Below are 10,097 nucleotides of genomic sequence, written 5' to 3'. Positions count from 1 at the left end.
ATTATCACCAAATTCTTCTTACTTGAGTAAAATACAAACAGTTCAACGTGTCACCCAGGCATAACTATATCTACATTTTGTCCACTGGAGAGAATAAAACACGACAATATTCAGTAACACTAAATGAAAGGCTTATTGAAGATACACTGACCACCCCACAGTTAACATATTAATGACTCTCTTGTTTATTCATTGGAAGTAGTAATTCAAAGCTAAATTATGTGATGCACAGTATAGAAGAACACACACAGATATTTGCAGACGAACACGCAGCCTTCGACCTGCTGCCAGCAGTGCTCTGCAGAGCTGATTCAGCCAAACAAGAATGAAACCGGTCCAGGCCACAGCATGCATGTGCATGTTTGGACCGCGGTTTGTTCTCAGAGTAGCACAGCAGCTACTGTGTGTGGTATGTACGTGTTGTCATGGTGTCAGAGAAATCTGTTGTCAATGAATCTGCGACACAAAGTCCTTCAGTTTTAGAAATACCTAGACTGTATGTTACCAAACTTTTGTGGTAGCCAAAAACAACCCCCATGAGCCCCACTCCCATGGATGTCGTTTGATTTACATTTTGCTTGAGATGAGACGCATTAAATCTGTGTGTTGTTACAGCATTCACGGTCCACAGCACTGAGACACACAGCGTCCCCTACCAAATGGTACTGTGATAATCAAGGTGACAAACAGAGGTGAAATGTAGTGTTGTTTGTTGGGTTTATTACACAACAGCAACATCGAAAAACCACTCTGAGTCAGCATCTTTTAGCACCCACTTCCTCTGTCAGTCTCAGGTCCAGGAGAAGTAGGCCATGGAACTTTCCCCTTGGAATACATCACATGAAAGGTGACGGCAGAGGCAATCAGAGGAGGAATATATGTCCCTGTTCTAGAGAAGTAAAGGAGCAGTCAGAGGCTCGCCCTTATTGCCAGAAAGGCAACCGATAAACAAGGAGTTTTACAGTATTAGTTAAGTTTGCATCATATATTTTCCAAATTTATAACATAATACATGTTGTGAGGAAATAAAATAGGTGACAAATGACAGAAGGTGAGCTTGCTATCATTTAGTCAGGGCGACAAATGACAAGGTGAGAGATGTATTGTTTGGCAGCTGAGGTGCATCGTGTTTTTGCAGCCATCTGGCAGCTACTGGAAAGTGCCGACACATTGTCATTTCCTTTTTATATGCTTGAATTCTGTTTAGATGAGCATATGAAGCGACACAGGAAGAGACTGACAGATCCCATAGCTACATAGACAGAGGAGATCCTATTCATGTCCAAGTTAGGTCAGCTCCAGCTCTGTAGCCACGCCCACTGGTGCGAGCTGAGATTTTTCTGATTGGCTGCATATGGACCAGCCACGCAGATTTTCTCCTATTGGTCGCCTGTGAGCCACTCAACATAGGGCTGAGGCAGCTCACATGGCAGACCTGTTGTTCTACACATTGGATAACCAAGTGGCACGTGTAGACCAATGCTCTCCATGGAGTCTGCAGGCTGCATTCACATCCTGTAGGAATAATGACATGTGATGATAATGACATGTTCACAAGCTCAGACATGATTCTCCACCAGTTTCTTGCGATGGTCTTTTTTATGCCGTCTTTGCACTTTATCACTTAGAAAAATCCAATTTTCGATATTTATACAGCAAACCATTTACTGCAGTGTTCACCATATACCATATAATGTAATGATATTAACCAGAGTTTTGATGACACAATGGCAAAAAGAATGTAGTTCTGAAGAATGATGAAAAATGTTTGCCTTTGGTATAATTTGAAATCTATATCCCATCGACAACTGACAGCCGATCCAGTTTCCACCCACAGTCCAGAACACAGAGACAGTGGGTGTGGGCATGAGTCTGAATGTGTTTCTAGCCCTGTGACAGACTAGTGACCTGGCCACGGTTTATCCTGCTCCTCTCTCATGTATATACTGGCAAAGGCTCCAGATAGTTCTAATATTAACCTCCTGTAAACTAAAGTGGAGTGTTTTCAGTAATAGAGGTCTTCTTTACCATTTGCTCTGATTGAAGAACAGGAGGTGTGGTGTTCGTGGAGACTTTGAGGAAAGACCGATCCAAGCACAACACGCACGCTAACCTTCCCTTAACTTTGTATATGAAAACCAGTGAAGACAGTGTAGTGTAGGACAGAGTGTACTCCTGGCTAGTTGGCAAGCAGCCAGGGTTGAGGAGGTTTAATCCAATCACTAGAGGGTTTCTGTTCTCTACCCCGCATCAAAACCATGTCCAGACATATGCAGGGCATACCACAGAACACACACAGTATATTGGATGTTACAGCTGAGTAGCTCACTAATACCAAACTGAAGTGTATGTTTGTCCAATATTTATTTTTACATATTCTGAAATGGCTGTTAATCAGTGCAGAAAATTAAATCAATAACCAATAAACTTTGTCTGAAGGTGGGACACACTGTACTGCTTTAGCTCATTTTTGCCCACCTCATTACAGCCTAATGGTCAAAAACCTGAGCTTCTAAAAAGGGCCCCTGAGCTCCTTACACAGACTTAATGTGATCTACACCCATAAATAATTGGCTGAGACAAGCATGAGTTTGTAGAGACATGGAGGTGCAGTTTTAGTCTCTGAACACAGCAGTGAGTCCAGAGGACCACTGGTCAGTGTGGGGCCATACTGTATATGCAGAGTATGTAGGATAATAGTTGAATTCATAGGTGAAGATAAGAGGAACGTAGATTTACCAGCTGAATCCTGATTATCCAGGGTTTACAAATCTCAACAAACACTCATCTGGGTGATGTCTTCAGCAGTTTCCCTCACTAATGGGGACATCTAGTGGATGTTTGAAAGTAGTGCAGCCAAACGGTGAAAGAAAACTCAGCTGAAGTGCTTCTTTCGTAAGATGCTGAAGAGCAGTGTAGTGGACGTGGAGCTGCACCATGTTCATTAAAGTACGGTCTATGATGTGTATTATCAGACAATGAGCTGCTGCTCCTCAGTTCTGTACACACACTGAAATATACTGATGCAATTCCCAGTGATATCTTATTCACACACTGATAGTAAATAACAACTGGAGTTATAAGTGGCTGAACCAACGCAAAGTATGAGGAGGGAATAGACGTTAATACAATGGAACATTTGATGTACACATACCTGACAGCTATGATAATTCCTATCATTACATTTGGGAATGTTTGGTGTAGCGTAACAGATAATCATTTTAAGATTAGTCACGTCTAGTTACCGTCATGTACTTTGACAAAATAATCTTAAACAACTGCTTACTCACTAGCCTTTCCCCAGAGCTCTCAACCACATTTTACTTTTCTCATCAGCTGATGGAGTTTGCTCAGTTGTCATGGAGATAGTGTGTCATCAGCTCATAAAATCATAATTGGCATCAGGTCAGTGGAAACACATCAAGTATGAAAGATCAATCCAAGGCTGATGGGAACACTACAGTGTACAGGAAACAGTGACACAGATCAGTATTTCAATTAGGACTCTAATCATCACTCAACATAAAAGGTTAATGGTGCGTAGTGGACAACAAGACATCTTATCAGGAGGAGGAGGACAGGGAGAGAGAGAGAGGGCCACTCAGGGCCAACAGGTTGATGATAGTAGATGATAAAAATCCTGCCCTGTCCTTAGATTAGAAGAATGCTGCTAACCTAACAGGGACCATCAGAACCACCCCCATCCCATTTATCAAACATACGGTATCAAGGTTTCAATGTACAGTAGCAGTCAAAAGTTTGGACACACCTTCCATTGTTTTTCTTTATATCTATTTCCCAGTGCACTCAGTCTACCCATCACCCTGGAGTAGACTCTCCCTGGGAGCAGTGTGACACCCTGATAGTTACAGTACACCATTTGGTCCCCCTTTTAAAAAATGGGGACCACTACCCCAGTCTGCAAATCAGCAGGTACTGTCCCTCAATCAATCAATCAATCAATCAATCAATCAATCTTTATTAATATAGTGCTAATTCATAACAGCGTTATCTTTCCATAAAGAGCAGGTCTAGACCAAACTCTTTAATTAGAGAGAGACCCAACGATTCAGGAATTCAACATTAAGGATTCAACAATCCCCACATGAGCAGCATCAGATATTATATTAGGAAACAGTGGAGGAAGAACTCCCCTTTAACAGGAAGAAACCTCCAACAGACCCAGGCTCAATGTGTTGGGTGGAGGTTGGACAGAGAGAGAGAACAAACAGCGACCAACATACTAACAGCAGCTATAGCACTGACAATAGGAGTGTGACTAATAATTAGCAATATGGTAACATTGAAAAACATGATGGGTGGCCGACGATCCGCAGCAGTGATTCATGAAGCCAGAGAACCAGAGCAGGAGAACCAGGACCAGGATCCTGTCAGGTAGTCTGGGATCCAGGCCACAAGATCCTGGTCCACCTGCAACACAGAGAGTTTCTCAGCCAGCTGGAGCAGCTGCACCGTGTCAAAAACGCTGGAAAAGTCAAAAAACATAATCCTCACGGTGCTTTGTGGCTTCTCCAGGTGTGAATAGGCTCTGTGACGCATATAGATCAGGGCATCCTCCACACCGATGTCGGCCTGGTATGCAAACTGCAGGCACAAAAAAAAGTATAACACAGTATAAAAACACAGTAATAAATAATTAAATAAGTGGCATCAGTGCTGGAATGCAGTAAAGTAATAATGAGGTGACATCAGTGCAGAAACGTCAGTGCAGATCAGAGTTCAAAAAGGTGACAGCTTTGGGGAAGAAGCTAATAAAATGTGCTTAGATGTAATTTGACACTAAGAGTCCCGAGGAGTGTTAATAAATGTTAGGATTCAACTCCTTAACACTGTTTTTCACTGAAAGAGGGTTTATTATTGACACATTTTTGTGAATCAACATCACTTATGAGAGTTATTTGACCCTCCAGTGTTAACTTGTAATAGCTCATTGTAGTGTAAGTAGTGTAAACCAGAATTTAACACAATCACAGTTGATTTGTCAGCACTCCTCAGAATGAAATGTACACCCCTCAGTTATACCTCGTAGCCTATAGTGTTATGTTTAAGTTACACTATAGTGTAACTTAAAGTTAATTTAACTCTAAAATTTTAACACTGGGGCAAGAGTCAATTTAACACTAATTCCGAATGGCACCAAATACACTGGAAATAGTGTTAAATTTAACCCTATTAGTGATACATTAACACTGAAAAATGTGCTGTATACTTTCTACAGCTTCTCTCTCTTTAATAAAGCAGACCCAAGTAAAATAATGTTACACAGCTGTGTTTTGCAGTGGCTGTGAGGACACAGAATCCTCTGGTCCTCATCTCTTTAGATGGGGGAGGAACACTGTTATGAACACTGTTATTAGAGTTTTACAGCCAACAACTGAACAATTTGCATGATTTGTTTGTACCTTCAACATCTTATTAGTAGAGCTAGGTCACATGTCAACAGATCCCTGCAGCTGACGTCACACACACGGCCAAAACTAAACGGAACATTCTTACACATATTTACTGAAAGACGGAGAAAGAGGAAGAGAGAGGATGACCTTTTCTCATAGTCTCAGGGTCTCCAGGGACACCAGGCACATATATTATATCTATTACACACTGTTGTTGAACACGATTCAATTCCATTCGATTGAAATTGGTCAGTTATGGCAATCTTCAGTCTGTTATTTCTGTATAACGGACTGTTGCTGAAGGCACAGTTCTGATAGCGGAAGCAAGAAAATCATCTTCAAATCAATAAGTGGTACAATAAGCGGGATAATGTACAGTGAGCGGGGGTCATGATTGCAAATTGGTTGCAATGATGCTCCACTTAGCGTCAGGGTCTTAAATCATTCTGAAGGGGTTCGTTTTGCAGTGATGACCGCCTCGCTGTACATTACCCCTAACTGAAAAGACATTAAAAAGTGCATTTAGTGGAATACGTCCCCTTTAAGCCTAAAGCTAGATCTCACAGTGCAATGAAGGTGGCTCTCTTTTAACCTGGCTAAATCGCCAAGGTGATCTATGCTGCAAACTTACGTTCTGACTTTTGGCTCAAATTGGCTGTAGAAAGCGTCACCTTTTTTCCAGATGATATTCTCTAGGAGCCATGTAGATTGTCAGCTGAGGGAACACTCATATGCTGTAGCTATTCCAAGCACATGAAGATGTTCGGTAAATGAGAGTTCTGGCCAGAGAAGCAGTGCAAATGTAGGCGTTCTGCTCAACGAAACCACAGACACGCTGTGGAGGGAACGAGTCAGTCGGATCTTTACAGTTCAGCTGTTAAAAGCTCAGGTCTTTGCTGAAACCTAAACCTGACAATATGTGAAACTCCCGCCTTCTTGTTTTTGTGTCCTGCTTCCATAATGATGCTGGCTGAGACACTGCTGCAGATGGAAGCTGTGACCTGCTGTGCTCTTTGTCCTTGCAGGCGGATGGTGGAAAAGATGTCTCTCTCTGGCAACCAGTGTTCTAGACGTGAACTCACACACATACAGCCACAGGCTTTTGTGGAGAAATGTGCGTCTGTGTCTCTCTGTCAAACACAGTTCCAAACACAACACTCCAATGCATAACAGAGGCAGGCTGCATTGTTCTAGTGCTTCGAGATTCCAAAATCGTAATTAACAGTCACTGAGTTTACTTCCTTATTTCTATGTATACTAGTATGATTACTCACACCAGCATGTAGGATTTAGCTTTATCTCCTGGAAGATGTAATGTAAATGTGCACTTATTAACTGAAGGTCCACTTACTAGCTTTTTTGATGGTTCTTCTGAGAATGGAGTTTGCTCAGTTGTCATAAAGATAACTCAGTTGGCACATGTTGTCGATTTGTAAAATACTGCTTCCTGAAGAGACTTTTAAAACTGGTTTAAGTGTAACAAATGCCCGTACGCGTCTGGCAAAAGGTGGGCTGGTGCAGACGCTTGGACCACCGGTGTCAGGAGCACAAGTTCACTACCTGAAGAGAAGCTGAGTGGGCGGCAGTGACTAAATCCACAGTGGGCCATGTGCTGGAATCAATGAGATCTGCCCTCGCCAGTCTTCTGGGTCAATTTGTTTAATTCCCTGAAAATGAAGATGAAATAACCCAGACAAAGATTTTTTCTCACTAGGCAGGGTGCCTAACACCACTGGTGTGACTGATTGCACATACCATGCAAGAGGAGGGGAGTTTGTGAATAGAAAGAGCTACCATAGCATGGCCCCCCCACAGCCCATATCGATCACATTTGGCACAGGCACTGTTTTCTAATATTATGTCATCCAGTTGATTGGTTTGGAGTTCTCTCTATAGAGTGCTCATGGACAGTCCCAGGCTACTTCACGACTGATGTTGGTGCTGTGCCCCCCCCCCCCCGTGTCCTCCCACTCCCTCTCATACAGAGTACAGTTAATAACCACAACAGTATTGGACATGGAACCCATTCTTCCACAGACAGACTGTGACAGCTCGACCCGTTGGGGTTCAGTACAGCAGACAGGTTGATCCATGGACTCAAAAAGACTCAACAAGATTTCACTGTTGCACAAACTCCTGTACTGCTGGAGGCTGTTAAGTGTCATTATGGATCAATAATAGGACGTCTGAATTCTACTACGGGTGGAGAGCTGAATAACAAAATGAAAAAAGACATTTGGGTTGAAATCACCCAGGATGTGGGTGCCATGGGGTCTGGCCGGGACAGGACCAGGGAGCACCTCAATTTTAGATGGAAGAATTGGAAGGCAACAAAGGACCATGCTCAAGCAGCATGGTCCATTCTTACCCAACCACAGCAAATCAAAGCCAGACTTAAGATCCACCTCCTAAAAACACAGCTTCAAAATACAGGTCTGTCCTCAAAGAAAGAAGAACTCTGAACGTTCTGACATCCGACATTTTTGTGTTTGTATTGTTCTATTGTTCTATTGTGCTGTGTTGTGCCTCTGGCTATTCTGCTTGTATGTCTTGACATAGCTTGTAGCCTACATTGTGATGTGTAATAACATTAAGAGCACTGGTGATGTTGAATTGGTAACCTGGAAAAGTTTATATCTGGATCCAATCCAATGTTGCATTCTGGTCCAAATTAAACTGGACCCAAGATACTCAGGAGGACGAATCTGATGTACTGTGAGCCAACCTGTTCTCAGGTTGTCAAATACTGATGCTTTGTCATGTTCTGACATCTGATACGCGCACAATAGGCATCCATTCCCCTCTTTATGAGATGCACCAGCCTCTGTCCGTCTAACATAGCTGAAGGCGTAAGAGTTAAGGTTAGACGTATGTTAAAACACTGCTCTCCTGGGTGAAAACCCTGTGTGTCTCCTCTCTACGCAGACCTTGCTGCTCTTTATACCACAATAGCCTCCAGCATCTCATACAAATGCTCACACAGACGCTAATGGTTACCTTGTGCATTGGTGTCAGTGGCCAAAAGAGGCAAACGAAGCGTTGGCGTAAGCATTTAACAACCTGATGAGGAGAACAATCAAAGGGCAGAAGCCAGCAGAGAGCGGGGTGCTGCTTCTTGCTGAGACCATGATAGACGATGAACGACAGCGCTCATCAAGTATTTTGGTCTTGGGCTTGTGTTGGTGGCACGAGATGGGCGTCAGAGAGCGCTGACCCCAAATCAGTGCAAGTGTGAGAGACAACACATAAGAAAGCATATTGAGGACAAGAGATTTTAGAGAGCTGGAAATAAATTCAGTCTGTGATAACAGCAGAATCAGATTTGATCGCACACGTTCAAGCACACTTGTTTCTGAGTCTGCTTTCTCAGTTTCCTCCAGCTGTTTGGCTTTTGAGCATTGGACAAGAGGTTGCAAAGTACACATCCACATCCACACATCAGGGTCATGTCTTTTTCAAAGTTAAAGTCTGCACAAAGAGCTGATGAATATTTTACCCATTTAGGACGACGTGTGACTGATGTATATTATCATTTAGCCTATAATTTACATAAAACACATTAAAACATTTTGTGTACTTTGTTTATTAAATTTTGGTGATCCAAACATTCCCCTTGCAGTCACCTGATATAGTCACCTGGTATGTTGTATTTTATTTCCAATTTTATTGTTCTTTTAAAAATCAGACCACAGTAAACCCAACCACCCCATATCAGACTTCAGTTTCAGACGGCAGCAACCTGCTCAGAAGTGGCAATGAACCTCATTCATAAATCCTATTTTAACAGCGCTAATCTTTTTTTTTTTAACAAAACAGAAAAAGAAAACATCTGGTCCACAAAATCACATCATAAATATCAGCTTACATGAAGCCATAATGCTTTAAAAGTTAGATAATCTACCAACAAACTGAATGTGATTTTAGTCATTTAGTGTAAACACATCTGGGTTTTAATATGATAGACACCAAATGCTGCTCTTTATTACCATCTGGTGGTTAAAAAACACCACTGTCCCAGCTTTTATTTTGAAGGGAGAAGGAAGTGTTCTCTCAGTGTGAGTTTCCACTCAGAGGTTTCAGACTGCCAAAAGTGAGCAGGAGCAGCTTTGATCATTAGTGTGAGAATCCCTGTTGCTGTCTCAGATGTGCAGGAGATACGCAGTCCCTCCGTCCTGCTCACATGTCCGTCCTCCCTCTGCACAGACAAGATCCAGTTCTGCTGTGTACTGTCAAAGCTTGACTTTCAGACTGAGTAGCGCCCTCTCAAAGCTTTTGTGCTCAGTGTGCTTGTACAGCTGCAGGGCACGAGTGCAGCGACTGTGTGCAGAAGGCTGAGCCCACTGGAGTTCAGGTGAGGCCTGCATCCTTTTCTGTCGCTGGCATTCAATGCATGTGCCTGTTAGTGTGTGGTGCAGCTGAGAGGCCCAACAGCAACTAACCAAAATATTTAGCAGCGTCACCTCTTCTTAATGGATCTCTGGACAGATGGAGGACTTTGTTCTGTCAGTTTTGGTTTTGTATGAACCCCAGAAAAGGAAAAATTGTCACTGCGCTAAAAAAGACTTGCCATTATTATTGTTTTTGTTCAAAGCAGTGGTTTAATGTTGATGTTAAGCTGAGATGGAGACCAAGCTTCCTCTGCTCTAACCCTCCTCACTGTGTGTACTGTTTCTCCCACACACA

The sequence above is a fragment of the Pempheris klunzingeri genome, chromosome 20, assembly GCF_042242105.1.
Source record: "Pempheris klunzingeri isolate RE-2024b chromosome 20, fPemKlu1.hap1, whole genome shotgun sequence".
In the NCBI taxonomy this organism is placed as follows: domain Eukaryota; kingdom Metazoa; phylum Chordata; class Actinopteri; order Acropomatiformes; family Pempheridae; genus Pempheris; species Pempheris klunzingeri.
Note: the sequence above shows the minus strand (reverse complement) of the source record.